Source organism: Podarcis liolepis (genome assembly GCF_965112155.1).
Source record: "Podarcis liolepis genome assembly, chromosome: 3".
NCBI classification, from domain to species: Eukaryota; Metazoa; Chordata; class Lepidosauria; order Squamata; family Lacertidae; genus Podarcis; species Podarcis liolepis.
Window position 1 is genome coordinate 57,273,512 of NC_139557.1, and position 17,677 is coordinate 57,291,188.

General features: G+C 41.0%; 1 long non-coding RNA gene across 1 annotated transcript in view; it reads right to left on the minus strand.

Moving 5' to 3' along the window:
- The window catches only part of LOC310704484, a 49,272-nt gene extending 31,861 nt beyond the window's left edge, over nt 1-17,411 (minus strand). Inside the window, exon 1 of the long non-coding RNA XR_014524811.1 lies at nt 17,147-17,411. This is a non-coding gene — a long non-coding RNA (uncharacterized lncRNA). The remainder of the gene's footprint in view (nt 1-17,146) is intronic.
- Nucleotides 17,412-17,677: the final 266 nt, after the last annotated feature.

A 17,677-nucleotide genomic window follows, 5' to 3' on the forward strand; every position in this document is an offset into this window, starting at 1 on the left:
AGGGTTTTACTTTTCCCAGCACATCTTCACATTGACTTCATTCCAACATAGGTGAACATTAAAGGCTATGCAAGGAGCACCTGTATCCAACAAAGGTTATATGCTCCCTTTACACACCTGGAAATTTGGGTCAATGCAATGTATAGTGAAGCTGTAGTAATAGCATATTCTTGTATGTATTAAGTCTCAGAATGAATCCAAACCCATCCAGGCAGCCCTGGAAAACGTCCTCTCTGAAACCCTGGAGAGTCACTGCCAGTCAGCACAGACAATTCTGAGCTAGAAAGACCAATGATCTGATTTGACAGAAGGCAACTTCTGATGCTCCTCAGCAAGTCTGTTTCCAAACTCATCCTTATACATTAGAGCAGACACAGTGAACTACCAAACTACAGGCCAGATGTGGCCAGCTGAGCCTCTAATCAAGCCCTGAGCTTCCCCTTCTCAGCCCTCTCTGTGAACCATAATTACACTACATTAATTGAGGCCGCTAAGTGGCTTGTACAAGCCTAAACTCATGCAGGAGTCTATTTGGGGGTGGGGTGCATCTGGGAAGTAATAGCTGCCTCCCCCTCCCAATAAAAAGAAAACCTGACCCAAATTTAGGCATGTTCACTCTCATGTTAACAGTACAAAACAGAGCAGAGACCATCCTATGGTGTACACTGTGGTTTTGCCCATTGTTGAACTGGGTCTTTGTACAAATGGGAAATTCATGTAGGATTTGTGTGTGGGATTAAAATACTTGTTATACATTTTCCATGGGAGACATGGATGGCAAAAGGGGGTTAAAAGCTCCTGGTGTTTTCTGGTTTGATCATGAATAAGGTTAGAACATTGACACTTTCTTGTAGAAAGAGTAGCTGCCAATTTAATCTGACTTCTCAGAAATCTTTTTTACCTGTTGTTATAGATTTTAACGTGCCAAAACTCTGCAAAACATTCTAGGAGTTTTCTTCTCCCATCATGTTGGGTGGTCTATTTCGTTCGAATAACTATCAGATGGTGCCCATTTTGGGGGAGGGGGGAATTCCTTACATTTCGGCATGCACCCTTGGCTATGTTGTTTATACTTTTTTGTTGCTTAATTTGACCACAAAAGAAATTCCTTGCTGGTACATGACAAAGTGAATTATCGATACAAATGTTCAGTTAGGCATTCAGGATCAGATATAAAAGCAACAATGCACAAGGGAAACCACAATATAAATTTGACATGATTTGGCAGATAATAAAACATGTCTGGAGAAGAACATATCTGAAAATTCAAGCAAACAGTTTGCAGCTTCATAATTAGCCTTAATAAGTCCCTCGTTCTTTCCTGTTAGCAAACCATGTAATAATTGAAGTGGCTTTCTGCTTTTAAAAATGGAGCCCACTCTTTTTCTTTTCAATTATTCATAATTCACTATATCATATAGTTCAGACGTGGGTACTTCATCTCCTGAATGCTTCAGGGTTAAGGCATTTCATCTTAGATGGTCAGCAACATAAATCACAAAGCAAGCTTTGTATTTGATAAGAAACTTGCTGCTGCCAGAAGGAACATGAATTTGGTATGTTCCAGCACAGGCACTCATATTCTTAAACAATTAGGGACAGATGACTCTGTAAATTTTGGTTCTCTAACTCTCATTTTTCCCCCAATTTTAAACACAGTCCTCCACATTTCCACAGTGATTTGTTTTGTCTGGGGGAAAAAACCCTCATTAAAAATTATCGGCAATTTTGTGCCGATTTCTCATAATAAATTTTGTCAGCAATTTTGTACACAGTTTTGACTAATATACATATTTTTGCAGAAATTCTCCCTATTATTCTTTTCGTTTTCATTAATATAGCCTCATTCCTCCACTAATGTATGCATTTTGTACATATTTGGTTGGAGAACTGCATCACAAAATTCAAAGACATGAATTTTGAAGGAGAGCTGTTTTTCAGTTCACGTGTTGGTTCAAGAAGTGCAAATTACACAGTGGATATGCAAAGAAAATCAAATTTCTCCTCCATCCCTAAACAGTAAGCTATTTGAGCTTTCATACCAAGCCTAGCTAAAACCATGAATAAAGAACAATCAATGTAATCCCAGGACAAATGGAAATTTAAATGAGCCTTAAAAACATTAAGAAGTATATTCAATTAATGTGAAATACCCAGGACTGGAAACCTCTGGAGCAGATTTGGGAGTGAGGGCAAGGAAAGAGGAAAGGAAACAGAAGTCCTGCTCTGTGTTGGATACAACTCTAAGACTACAGTTTTTTCCATTAATAATGTACTAAGAGAAATTAAGGCATTGGACATGTAACAAAGCTGTTTGTCATGGAGAAATAAAACACAAGCCAGTAAAATATGTAAATGACTTGCACACAAAAATACTGAAATAATTACTAGGTTTCTGAATAATTCCAGGACAACTGATTTCCAGGCACACAGTTTAGAACAGTGTTGAAAATGGATTTGTTGTGGCAAGGTAACTGACTACTTCAATCCACTTGCAAACCTTCGATTATGCAAACCTCTGCACTTGAATCGCTCCTGCAAAATGCAGACAGTCTGTAGGTATCCTTGGGATGTGTTCGAACTAACCCATTTGAGAAAAACTACATTTATTCACTTTAATCTGGAATCATTCAGGCTGGTCCTCAACATGCTGTTTTCAATCTACACTGATTCTGAATCCTGCCATCCACAAGGGTGGGTGTGATTACTTGGTATACATTTGAAAAACTTCCACTAAAGTTATCCATTTCCCCCCCCCCTTCCTGCACATGTCCCTGTTGAAGAAGGATGTGGTGTTTGCAATCTCGGTGGAACGCAAGATGGTGATGAGAAGGTTGCATCTCCTTTGAGCTCTGCAGTCTGCATTTTGTTTTTAGTTAGCTTTTAGTCTCTACTCATTAGCCAGATCAGTTTTTATGTAGTTAATTTTATTCTAATACTTCTTGGGTGGTTTTGAAACCTTCAGGAACTATTAGTGAAGTCAAACAACTCTTTGAGCGAGCAGAAGATATGCTCTTCCAACTTGGAGAAGACTATCAACGTCAAGCATTAAGCCAACACTTAATTATCTCTCTTGGCAAGGAGAACCCAAGAGGACTTGAAAACAAGAGTTATGGCGCTTACCAGAATCTTGATATAAGCCCACCCATGATGTCATTGGGGAGTGTGGATACGGCCTCCCACCATTGTTAAGACTATCTGCATCTCTTTTCAAATGGAAACACTGCAAGATAATGCAGAATCAATCTGCAATAAGCTTTTTGTTTTGCAATTAAACCAGTTTCTCAAGAAGTGTTTTTCAGGTGCTAATAATATGTGATAGATCTAGATTGTGCATGTACTACATAGAAGTAACAAGTGTGCAGTCCCCTTTAATTCTAGAATAAAATATTATGTGTGCAACCTTAGTCCAGCAACATCTGAAGTGCCACAGATCCCCTGCCCTTCTCATGAGAGAGATGTAGATCATGAATCTACTCAGATTGTTTCTACATACCATAAAATACAAGAGACTTTTGTTGTAAACTTTTCAGCTGGAGAGTTCTTTTATTTAAAAAAATCCACTTACACCTTTATTTTCTTTACATGGTTATAGCTCTGCCCTTCAATTATAGAAAAGTTTCCTTAAAGGATTTCTAACACTTCACATTGGTAGCCCACATTTTCCTGCTTTTTATCTCTCAGAGGAGAAACAAGCCAGCTCCAACATAGTAAATGAAACCAGATCACTATTTATTAACACCGTTCAGCTGAGACCACTTTGATGCCTGAAAATCAAATCCTTTGTGGTGCCCGACTCTTTTCACATTAATTGAGAATGACTGTTTGGCTTTTGTGTTCCTCTTTAGAGCATAGTAATAAAACACATTTTTATTGAAGACAGTGTGTCTCAAACTTTATGAAATCTCGACCCTCTTCCAAACTTCTTTGATCTCTTCCCACCCCTTTTCAATCCCATCATGTAAACCTGACTGGTCCCTATATCACAAGGGCAAAGAATCTTCTTCAATCTGAGGACCAATCCAATCGGTGCATGCCCCATAACTACCTGCTAAAATCCTGTAACTTCCTATTTCATGAATGTTTTTCTCCCACTTTTGCTGCACTCTAGAGCAAGAGTGTTAGAAGCATTGCAGAACAACTAATCAAGTAGAATGATGTGTGGCTGGTCCAGTATAAATTCACAATGAAAGCATTATTATTGGGTCGAAAGCATTTTCCAGAATACACTTGCAAAAAACCCCATCAGTCTATAGGGACCCTGAAATGTGCCAAAGCTGCAACCTCTCTTAGGGGAGCACAACCAGTTTGGTTGCACTGGGTGCAGAGCCTCAGGGGCATTACAGGGGGTGCTGCAACTATTATATAGAATGGAGGGCAAGAGGTGGGGCCACAAAACTTTGGCATTGCACAGGGAACCACAGAAATTTGAGACCCCAAGGTCCACCACTGTCTCCACTCTACTCTTTTCCCCAATTGGCTTTTACATATACGCTTTCCCTCCATGCCATGTATGATCCACTGCATTCTTCACACCAATAAAACACACAAAATTTGTTGGTCAGGCAAAAATGGGGATAGTGCTCCTGCTTCAGTGCTTCAAATTGTTGTTTGGAAGAGGGAATTTTAGCAGTTGTAGCTTGTCATGCTGACATTCCCTCTTCTACACAACTATTAAAAATGCAGAAGCCCTGCCCTTCAGTGTCATCTGGCTGCCATATGCAAAACGGCTCGCTCACTCCTTAGGCATTCCACACACTTTGATTTGACAAACACTGATTTGAATAATTTGCTGTAGGTCTGTGTAACTGAGCAAACTTCTCACAGCGATTGGTCAGTCCCTAATCAACACCCAACACATACACACCAATGTATCAAGTTTGTCTCTCATGCTGCCCTGTGTGGGATCCAGGACATATTGAGTGAAAGCATGGTCCTCAGAACTATGAGGCATCTTCTTGAGTTCATGCACTCTTTTGCTGTATTCCTCAGTCTCTCACTGAGAGAACTGTAGGCAACCTTAATCAAGTTTCCCAAGAGAACCACAAAAGCTTCAAAACTTTAATAGCCGTGCTTTGATGACACCAAATGCCTATTCAGTTCAGCTTTCTATTCCTACAGAGTCCAAACAGAATCATGAGAACGCTCCCCACCCCCACCCTCCCAAAAATCAGGACATGAACACAATACACTCTCCCATAGTTTAGACTTAGTCTTCCTAAGGCAGTCTAGGAAAACCTGTGGTCCTCCATTGGTCATGCTGGCTGTGACTGATGGACATGGAGTCCAACAATACCTATCCGAAGGTGTTAATGGAAGGCCACACCAGTGCTAACCAAAGCTCCCTTCTTTGAGTTTTTATAAAGCTACATAGCTAGGACTATCCTGGTAGCCCCCAATTCCAAGGGCTTGTTTATGTGTAACAGTACTAAAAGCTGCCAAGGAACAGCAAATTTTGGGGGCCCATTCTTCCATTTCCTAGCTGGAGAAATCTAGCACACGCTGCAACCTCTGCTACAGACTACAGTTGAATCCTTCTTTCAAGTTGAATTTCAGTGGAGGAAGGGGACCATGTGTGCACCAAGAAAGGTCTCTGTGGAAGCATCTGCACTCATGGCTACCACATTGTCAACCCCTGAGCTATGATGATCTCAATTTGAAGAGCAAGACAAGGATAATACTGTTCAGCAAATTGCCAAACTACCCCCTTTTCTCATTTCCGACACATAGACCGCATGGAACATCCATGTGGTATCCTCTCTTTTAAGAACCCCCAGTATATTAAGCATGTAATTCTGAAATGAATGTTTAAAAAATACTAATTCAAACCATGGAAATCAGCTGTAAATGTTCTAAATATCAAAGCAAGACAAATCATGCTTTCATAGCTTTAATTTTTGAATGCTCTGAACACATTTGTAATTCATTTTTATATTATTACTTTCTCTAGTGTGTATTTTTAATTTGTTTGTCTTACAGCTAACTATTTTTCCACTGTTGTTTCCCACTGCTTCATCTCTTTGCCAAATTCATAATGGTCCTGGAACCTTGCTGGTTTGTTTCGGACAACACAAGGGAGCCAGTGTTTCTATCTGCATCCAAACGTTACTTTTTTATTTTTTAAAAAAAGAGAGGTGCTATTAGTTCAAGACAAATTACAACTCAGCAACATAAATCAGCCAATCTTTCTGCAAAAGCACCCATTTACATGAGACATCACTTGAACCGGTTTGCACAATTTATTTTTCACACTAGTTTAATAGTATATCATCCATCATGTGCCACCCTATGGACATTAAAACAAAGGACTAGACATTTCATATATTTCAGACAGCTACATTGCTCACTTTTGGGGCAGTTGTACTCTGCAGTGGCAAGTAGTGACATTCCCCCCCCCCCACTTGCTATGGGCATGATTCATCATGCTATGCCCTTGCGAAAATTTTGTTTTTGTGGTGTTTTGATTGTTTGCTGGGAAGATCAATTATTTTATCATAAAAAACTCTGAAGTTCACATACGTCAGGCAGATGTGCAGCGCTGAATACTTGCAATTATTGTTGTTACAAAAAGGACCAGTTCAAATGAGGTGGCTTCATAAGCCCTGTTTTATGAAGTCGGGAATGAGCATTGTGCTACACCCTCCCTCTCCAGATTCAGCATAGAGATTCTGGTTTGTTTAAAACAAGCATTCTTTGGTAAGTCTGTACAGGGAAGTCTAGTTTAACGTTGGTTTACTAACCAGGGTATGAAGCCAGAACGAGATCAAGTGAACAAATTAAGCAAACTAGGATTTCCATTCCCAAACTCGGCCTGCAGTCCCAACTTTATGTCCAAACCAGCCCAGTGCTTTTTAGCAATAAAAATGTTCTGTCTCAATTATGGAACCCTGCCCTGTCTGTAGGTCCTGTGTGGTGGCCATGATACCTTATTCAGTATGTCTAAAAGCAAAGTGGAATACAGCAGCTTTCATATAAATATTTGTCAGAAAGGGATGGAAGGACTGTCAGTTTTGGTTCTCTCAGGTCTCCACATTTCCTCAGCAATTTGTGATCTTTTAATATTTCGAATAAAAAATATTTCAGCATTTTAGTGCAAATTTCTCCTTACAAACACATTTTTGTATGCAGTCTTGACCAAGACACACATTTTTGTGAACAATTTCTCCTAATGGTGTGCTTTATTATGTCGTTTACACTAATATATTCATTATTTATGCACACATTCCCCCCAAATATATGCATTTTTCTAAACATAATTTGGTTGAAGAACTGCATAGCAAAATTCAGGTGAGTGTGAATTTCAGAAGTTGGTTATTTCCCTCTTTCTAATATTGTTTCAGAAAGTGTGAATTTCTCCCCAATCCATACTACTGGCATATCAGTCAGAAACACTGGATTACAGTCCCTGAACAAAATCCATAAATAGCCACTTCATTGCCCCATGAACATCAACATCACTGTCAGTATTCTGTTCCTATTTCTGACTTTTGGTGATCCTAACTCTAAGTTAGGACACGGGTGGTGCTGTGGGTTAAACCACTGAGCCTAGGGCTTGCCGATCAGAAGGTTGGTGGTTCGAATCCCTGAGATGGGGTGAGCTCCCATTGTTCAGTCCCTGCTCCTGCCAACCTAGCAGTTCGAAAGCATGAAGTGCAAGTAGATAAATAGGTACCGCTCCAGCAGGAAGGTAAACGGTGTTTCTGTGTGCTGCTCTGGTTCTCCAGAAGTGGCTTAGTCATGCTGGCCACATGACCTGGACATCGGCCAGTAAAGCGAGATGAGCGCCGCAACTCCAGAGTCATCCGCGACTGGACCTAATGTTCAGGGGTCCCTTTACCTTTAACTCTAAGTTTGCTGGTGTGAATAGGCAATGTGTATACTGAATATATTGGCTAAATCAATGTCAGAATGTAGCAGCTGGAGTCAATATGGAGATGGAAGCTGGCCAACAAAGCTGGCCCACCCATGAGGTAAGGTGAGGTGACCACCTCTGGCAGCAGAATTCACCAGGGGCAGTAGATCCCAATGTCAATCTTTCTCCCCACTTTGCTCCTGATGTCTTCCCTCACCCATTTTCCCTACTGGGCAGGGGGTGCCATTTAGGGATTCGCCTCTGATACCAAAATGCATTTGTCCGGGCTGCTGATCAAGCTGGTGATTTTTCAGCAGGAATCCTGACCTTGACATGTGGAATGTTACATATACAGGTTCCTATTTTCACTTGTGAAATAGTGGTGGGGTAGGCAGTTGCCATCATCTGTGAACTTCATCATGTGAGATCTGTGGGCTCTGCGGGTTCACAGATCAAACAGCCAATGACACAGATGATTTAGTCTATGCAGAAAAAGTGGAAAATATTGCACAGCCCTTACTGAACTCCTGTTCTTAAATGACTGGCCAAACCTATGCATCTCCACTCAGAGGTAAGTGCCACTGAGTTGATGTTCCCCATCACTAGAGCAAAAGTGGTGGTGGGACCATCCATAATAAATCTGAATAGAATTTTATTTTCCATGGCCACTGAAACATTCCAGGCTTCAATTGCCCATGCCAAAAGCTTTGTTTGAGAATAATCTAATACACTAAAAAGTTAACATTATTGTAAACACTTTGGGTTGGGTGGGAGTGCAACTTCTATTAAGCCATTTGAGAAGGACAAACTGTACTTAGCTCAAGGAATGTCAAGGGCAGAGCCAAAGCTTTATTTATATTGTTATATTACACAACATGAATGGAATTTTAGGGTGGAGGCAAAAGGCTTCAAACAGCACCTGATCTGTTCCTACACTGGGCAAGGCTCACTGTACCTGAAGGTCATGGAAGTTGTTGATCTATTCTGGTCCATAAGGGTTGAAATGAAAGCAAGTACTTAGGTTTCAAAGATCTAAACATGGTTAGTGATTTCACTTGTTATTCTTTCCAGTGTCAAAGGCTCGGGACAAATAAGTCACATCGATTCCAATGGGAGAGCTCTATGTGCATGCACAATTCACCCACTGAAATTATAGGGGCCTAAATTTGCTTAATAATGATGGGATTGTGGTCTGTATTTATAATGCTGGTACACAGTCACAAAAATAAGCTCATAAAAGACCTATTAAAGTACCCTATTTTAGTAAATTTTAGAGGCATATGGTAAAGCTTTTATAGAAGAACATTTACTTAAATATTTCCCCAAAGGACAGAGATGTTTAACATGCACTGCCATTATGAGAAATTTCATTTACAGTCATACGGGTAATTGTGTTTTAAGGTTAGCTAGGATCTGCATGAATGTTGCTTGTAGCTGTCTCTGACACCTTTTATTGCCCACACATTCATTTCATTTCTAGCCAATTCTATAGGGTACAACTAACAATACCAACCAGGTCACGCTTGCCAAACTCACTGTGAAAGTACCTCAGAAAAGTTTGATGATGGCAATTTCATGATAATATGCAGTAAACAATAGACTCAAATGTGTTATTTTTTATCAATAGCCCTTAACACTGAAGTAGTAAAGCAATAAATTTGCTTGTACTGTATAGTGATTGCCCCTGGAAAGGCAGGGTAGCCTAACCTAGATCAATTCATCACTAAACAAAAATGTACCCCAAATTGCTGCCCAGCTACAAATGTCAGGGAGTTCCTAAGAGTTGTGCAGGCCTTTCCTAGGTGGTAGCAACTTATTTGTTATGTTGATCAATAAAAGTTTATGCCCTGGGTGTATTTTATTGAGCCAGACACAGAATTCTGCTTATTATTTTGGACAGAAGGGCTATTAAAGTTTTGCTTAACTGAACACTTTTGACATTTCAAATAGCCTTCACCTAGACTCCTGACTCCTGTTAAGTACCTCGGCCTAAGCACTGCCCAATAAAGAAACCACTTTAACTTTTCCCTGGCTCCTGGCAGCTTCACAGAAATTATGTCTGCTTTGCACATGCTAAGGGGACTCTATTCTCTCCGAATAATTCCCATCTTCCAGAACAGCGCTTTCAGAAGGTTGAAGCTGAGGCTGAATACAGCACACAGTTCCTCGCACAGATCTGCCTTGTCTGTAGTGATGCTTTTCTTATGGAATGACCTCCTCTCTGGACACAGGTAGGCACCATACATATGACATTGCTTTCTGGACTCAATGGAGATTGAGTACTCGTTTTTTCTCCACAGTCCACACACAATCTAGATCTAGATTGCACATTTGTTGTCCCTGAAAAGCACTTCCTGAGAAACTAGCTCCTTGCCAAAAACAAATGCTTGTTGCAAATTGATTCTGCATTGCCCCGCAGTGTGTCCATTGGAAAACAGTTGAAAACAGATGGAGGCGGTCCTGGCAATAGGAGCATATCCATACCTACTCAATGAAGTTGTGGGTCGGTGCTTGCCAAGATCACAGCCACCACTTCCTTCTTCATTCACTGGGGGCGGGGGCAGTGACAAAAGGCAGAGATAACCTAATCAAGGGGAGAGTTTTCAACACATATCTAGTAACCACCACCACCACCCTTGTGGAAGGCTAGAAGCAATCTAGGTAGAAAACATATTGAACAGAAGCATGAATGATCTCTGATTGAGAAAAATGACATTTTTGTGCAGCAAATGGATTAGCGTGTATGCAACTGGTGACATTTCAGCTCTGAACCTTTGCTGGTGTTTAAATTCCAGTAGATGGCTATGATTTTAATTCTAACCTAAGTTATCTTTTGGCTTTAATTCTGCCCTAGGTTATTTTTTTTATTGTGATGCCAACGCTACATTTTCAATATCTTCTGTACCCCAGTTTGAGATGGATGTGGGAGGTGGAATAGAAAAGTTAAAATGGCTAAATAGTGATTTCACAAGCGTCCCCGCCGGATAGCAAAAATAATTAATACATGTAATCATTTAATGCACATAATGCATAGGTCACCCTATAACTTAAGGCCTCTGCATAAATTACAAAACCTGAAACAAACAAATTCATAATCAAACAATGCCAATATAAAATTGCAACTCGCTTTAAAACCGAGAGAGGAGGAAAATAAAGCAGGAAATTGGTTTAAAAACTGAGGGCAGAACTTCTCCCTGTTCAGGAAGCAAAGGGAAGGAAAATGCCTATCAAAAAATAAAGGGGAATACAACATATTCCTCTATAGGATGTTTCAAGAGTGGCAAACAAAACAAATGGCTAAACATGCATTATAATTTTTACTCAATGCATCATTGCGCACTACAGAGCAAGCCGAGTTGTCGAAATCTTTTTTATTAAAATTCATGCCATGTGGTCATGCTTCAGTAAATGATGAAGTCAAAGGACATACTGTCAGAATTTGGATTAATTGTTGACACTCCTGACAATGTGTGGCCTGTTGCATTAATAGTGATTTATTTTCCTCTTACGGCTCACATTCATGAAGTTTTAATTTCTCTTTGGTCCTATTTTTTATTTGTCTTTGTTCTTTCCATTAATTTATTGAGGTCTTTCTTGCCATATTCTACCCAAGACTTTTAGCAGTCAAAACAAGTGTTCAGCCACTGAGATGCAACCCACCCCCAAGGATCTGAGAGTTCATCATAAAAGCGGGTGAAATGGCAATGGCTGAGTCATGCATCACAGAGTTTCCAGTTCAAATGAGACTTTTGCCCCTAACTCGCTTGCCTTTAAAAAAAAAAAAGCCTCAGGCCAATTCCCCCACCTACAATGAGGGCATAACAGCACTGGCCTGCTTTGCAGGCTTGTTGTAAGGAGGGTGTGGGAGGTGTTCAAAAATGCTATAGCACCACCAGCAGAACTATCCAATTGATGCCTGCTTCACACAAACATACACCTATCTATTGCAGAACTTTTGGTTTATGTTGTGCCAGTGCTGTAAGAACTACAGAAATATGGAAAGGTCATTCAACCAAAGCACATGACAAGAAATGGCGTAACTGTTGTGAATACAGCAGGCAATGACAGTTCAACAATACTATCTCCAGATCCCTGAAAATATATTTTCTGTACAAAGCATAAGAGCATCCTGTACAGTGGTACCTTGGGTTAAGAACTTAATTTGTTCTGGAGGTCTGCTCTTAACCTGAAACTGTTCTTAACCTGAGGTACCACTTTAGCTATTGGGGCCTCCTGCTGCCGCCACTCCGCCAGAGCACAACTTCTGTTCTCATCCTGAAGCAAAGTTCTTAACCTGAGGTACTATTTCTGGGTTAGCGGAGTCTATAACTTGAAGCATCTGTAACCCGAGGTACCACTGTATCTTATTTAGTATCCTTGTTTCCCACCTCTCTCAAGGTATATCATTCTCATCTTTTATCTTATCAGCCTAGCTATTTCTATCTCCCAGCCTATAAGCCTCAGCACTGTCTGCTAATTATTACACCATTTTAAAATTACTGGTGATTTTTTTGTTTTTTTCAAATTTGTCAATCCAAGTGCTTTGATATACCATCTGAAGCTTTAAAAACTGCCTTATACTGTGTCAATCCATTGGCACATTCATTGAGCTCAGTGGTTAACGAGGGCTTCAGACAAGGAGTTTGTTCTGGCCTCAGCTGGAGAATGAACCTGAGAACTTTTGCATACAGCGCATTATCTTTTCCATTGAGCTACTGTCCTTCCCAAACAGTATCTGACCACACTGACTTATCTCCAGCTTACAGATACATCAATAATGAAATAATTTCTTCTCTTACACCAGGGGTCAGCAACTTAAGGCCCATGGGCCACAAGCAGCCCACGGGGGTCATTTTACCTGCCCACAAGCTGCCACCAAACCAAGCTGCCTGCTCGGCAAGCCCCCACGTACTGCACTAAACCGGCGCAGCGTGGCGTGGGGACTCGCTTTCGCGGTGCCGGAAATCGCATCTGTGCAGGCACCGGAAATCGTGGGCACACGCTTACGCACGCCCACAATCTGGCCCACGTAGGGGGCTCTGTGGCAGTGAACAGGCCCAGGCAAGGCAAGCTTTGCCGACCCCTGTCTTAAACTATAAATGCTGTATTTACAGCATACACACACTCACGTTAACATGTTGCTGATTAGGGAAATAGGTAGGATTTTTATTTTATTACAGGTACTGGATTCAGTCTGTGCTGGAGTCACTTTTTTATGAAGTGCAACTTATTCTGCGCGAAGAGGTAAAATGGTATGAACTCATAAAACCAGCAATCTTGGACCAGATGGGTCTCGCTTGAGGGACTCATGCTTCAACCTGATCAATTTAAACTCAGAAGAACATCACAAACAGCATTTCAACAATAACGTTATTTATAGCCTAGTCCTGGCCATGTTTACTTGAAAGTCAGGACTGGTACATACTTAACACATAGGTGCTGGTAAAAACAGGCTTCCTGTAAACAACAAATGGCCCAGAGGCATCTTAAAGACTGATTTACTGCGGCATAAGCTGTTATGAACATGGAGGCATATTCCACTATAAATCTATTAGTCTCTTGGTGGGGGATTGCTGCAGCTAAATAACATGGTTACCTCTCTGGAATTAAGTTTCCCACAGTCCATTATCCCAATCCTGGCCATAACATCTGTAACTGTTTACCATGCAAATCACTGCCATCTTGTCAAGATGATCCAAAAATGAACATTGTTCATGACTGTCGTTGGCAGCACAAAGGATCTGAATACAAGAGTAGCTTGCCATAAGGGAGGCTGGTTTTGTGGCAGGTTTGTGTTATTAATATGGACACCTGTCCTAGGTTTGGGTTATCCAACCTGAAGTCCTCCAAACAATTGCCATCATCCCTGGCCATTAGCCATGCTTGCTAGGGCTGATGGAAGTTTTTGTCCAACAGCATTGGCCACTCTTGTCCTATGCCATGTTGATTTTCTCCAGTTTACTGTGCACAGGGGTGAAACTTTGATCTTGGGCAGCAACTCAGCAGGGATGCTTAAGATTGATTTATTTAAGATCCTATGTTCACTGGGTGCCATCTCCATGTTACAGGCTTAGTAAGCCCTGAAATCCTGGACAGTTGCTATTAGACAACAATGGCAATAATGAGATGGTTAGAATATTAGAGCCACTGATCTCCCCAATCACGAGCAACAAATTACATGTGGAGATGAAATCTTGCAGAGCCTGCTTCATGTACTATGACCAATGTACTGCATGTAAATCAACTGCGACGCAACACTAGGACAGCATATGAGGTAACTGCTTAATATTTCCAGAAGGTTCTGTAAGATCCTTCCATGCTAAATTGGAAGAACAGATAGGAGATATAATTTATTTGGCAGTACACAATAAATCTTTTCATTCGTGAATTCCAGACTAAATACAACCACTGGGGCACATCAACCCAAAATCATCCTGGCACCAGTGGCACTTCCTTCCTAAGGCAGCTTTATGGTCGGCATTTGTATGTGTGCCAATTTTAACCAGGAGCATAGTGTCAGGGGGAGTATTATTCCCTTTGCCCCAGACTGTCATCCCAGGTATTTGTAAAGAAAAATACACAATATTGTTCAGCCCATACACACTTAATAGGTCTCCTTTGGTCTTCATTGCATGGAAATTCATGCTGTTTCAAGGAGTACTAACATTTCAGTAAGAGACTTTGCCTATGGAGTCACTTTGGCTTACGACACGAAGGCCATACTTCTCCTTTAACAGCAACAATGACAGGATCCCCAAAAGAGATTAAAGCCTGCAGGTAGGGGGAAGAAGGAAAGCCAAAGACCCTGTGTTCCTACAACAGTAATTTCTTTTAATAAAGCTTGAATGCCACCAATTTTTTTTAAAAAAAAACCCCCACAAAGGAACAAAATGGATTCTGAACACTTTAGATGAGTTGTTAGTAGCGCATGTTGGTTTGGCCGGTTCTATACTTTTCTGTGGGATTCATATTATTTTTCTGGGAAATTATGTGCACTTCTCTTCAATTGTTCAGAGGACTTGCCAAGACTCACAGCCTTTCTTGAAGGTCAGAATAAATGAGCTTCACTATTCATAGGAAGTGTCCTCTTCCAATTACTGTCAGTTGTGCAACACACATAATCCCATACAAATATGGCGGACAGCAGGGTATATATGGCCTTTGGTAATGCCCTCAAAGGGTTGTGTTTGGAAACAGAAACCCAGGGGAAACACGAGGAGACAGCTGCCATCAGGTGGCTGTTTACAACTGTCGTGAAGAAACAGGGTGATGAATTGCAGGCTTTGAAGCAGAAGGTAGCTACTCTTGAGCAGGATATTACTAGAGAAGAAGACTTACGATCGACCACCTGTGAGGTCGTAAAGGACTCTGCTACTGAATTACAGCAGGAGGCAGCACAGCTCATCTTAGCATGCCAGTATGTCTCCCCAGTATGAATGCCAGTTTCCAGCAACTGGTATTCAGAAGCATTGCTGTCTCCAACTAGGGACAAGAAAGTAAATCCCATTGTATCTGGAAGATGTATAGAAGTCGTTCTTAATGTTTTTGGGGTCACTGAAAAACTGATGAAAGCTATGGACCCTTTCCCAAGAATTCCCCCTCCCCCCAGCAAAGATCATTCTCAAAGTTAACAGGAAGGAAATCAAAGAAAAAAACGTTTTGCTCTTGGTTCATGGACTTCCTGAAGACCATCCACGAACTCCTTAAGTGTTCATGGACTGCAAGTTAAGAACCTCTGGTGTACAGGATTATGGCTGTGGATGAAAGCCATATGACGATTATTAGAGGGGAATCAAAGTGTGTCATGTGCATCAGATGAGGAAAACCCCAACCCTTCTTCATCTACTGGATCAGACAATTGGCAATGTGGAAACACATCAGAGCATACTTAGGAGTGCAACAACGAGAAATTTCAATTTGAAATGCAGACCTCATTGTGTTTCAAGCTGATAATATGTGCACAGCCTAAGTTCATTTCAGATAAAGTAGTCCTTTGCCTATGACAAAAATATAGATCTAGCAGACATTAGCTACAAAACTGTATCCTAGCTGCTGCCTTAGCTGAAAGGAGTGCATCAAAACTTTGGAAATAATTCCCCTCCTCTGGCAAAGATACCTCCTGTCAATTTAGAAGGTCCACTTCCAATTCACTTTGGCAGCAAATAGAACAGGAAATGCCAATGGAGCTTATCTTTGCACCCGTAACAATGAACACAATACTGGTTGCAGCCTCTCTGGGTTCCAGCTATGGTTTTTGGCATCCCTATAGTCAAAACATCTTCCAGAAGAATGCTCTCAGGAATCTAAACTTTATCAAGTCTTGTCACCCTTTGCCTTCAAACGGATGTCTTCCCTTCAACAAAACTAGACAAGCCTTGCAGTTTGGGGCATTAAATTTTGCCATTTTAAATTCCATATTCCTTCTCCTCCACCACCAAATATATTCTTCAAGTCCTTTTATCTTTTACAGAAGCCACCATTGTTCAATGTATGAAAAGAAAACTATCTGAATTTCTCAAGAAGGATTCCAAGCACATCACTAGTAAACAGTGTGTGTCCTCTCAGATGTAGCTCCCTGGATAAAAGGATAAAATACATTTAATTAATCCATACCCTCAGGTATCTCACCATCTTATAACATTGCATTCTCATACTAAGGTTGTGTATCTGAACATGTTACCTCCCATGATAACATAACAGATATTTCTTTTCCATTTGCAACATACAATGTTATATACATAATGCAATAGACAGTTCTGTGATGGCTTCTGAAGTGTGTAGTAAACTGACCTTTTCCTTTTTAAAAAATAGAAGAGTTGAACAGAATGTGCAATCTCACAGTGAATCTGGTTATACTTATCACAGAATAGAAACATTCCACATTCCAGTTCATCTGCTGCAGCAAAAACAACAAAGAGGCTTGTGGCATCTTCAAGGCAAACCCATTTATTATGGCATAAGCTTTCCTGGACAGCCCACTTCATCTGATGCATGAAGTGTTGTCATGAGTTTCAGATGTGCATATGCACATGGTTGGGGATGGGCTTGTAAATAGCGTGGTCAGAGTGAAATGGAACGTTTACTGTCTGAAGAAACCAGGGGTGGACAACCTTTTTGAGCCAGCAGGCACACTTGGAAGTTTTAGGAAGTGATGTTGATGCCAATTACAATACGGCTGCCACACGGATATGAAACAGGGCCACAAAAATAGTGCAGGCATGTCCCACCACCACCAATCAATGATAAAAAGGCACCTAACATTTGCAACATGCCCCCTCCCCACAAACAACATACCTGCAGGGTAAAACAGGGATAGATATTCACCAAGGACAGGCACAGGTGGTACAAAAACGGGGACAACAGAACCACATGTTTCTGCCACTGAAGTCAACATGACGAAGTGATGGATATTTTGCTTTGCTGGAACAGAATTCAGAAGTTAAATTGTTTACAGCATTCAAAGATTAGCAGCATCAGACCCAGATTTGTAGTGGAAGCAGATTTCAAGCTGAACACTCAGGCTATGGAAAAACAAGGAGAGACCTTGCACACTGGTTTGCTTCTGATCAGCCTGGCAGCCTAGACTCATCTGAAAGTATTTCAAAGCACACATCCTTAATGCGGAAGATTTCTGACACCTACAGGCCAACCTAGCTCACTGCATATTATAATTCTTCAAAAAGCTGTGGAGCAGTGATGGCCAAACTCGGCTCTCCAGCTGTTTTGGGACTAAAATTCCCATCATCCCTGACCACTGGTCCTGTTAGCTAGGGGTGATGGGAGTTGTAGTCCCAAAACAGCTGTGGGGGGTGAGTTTAGCCACCA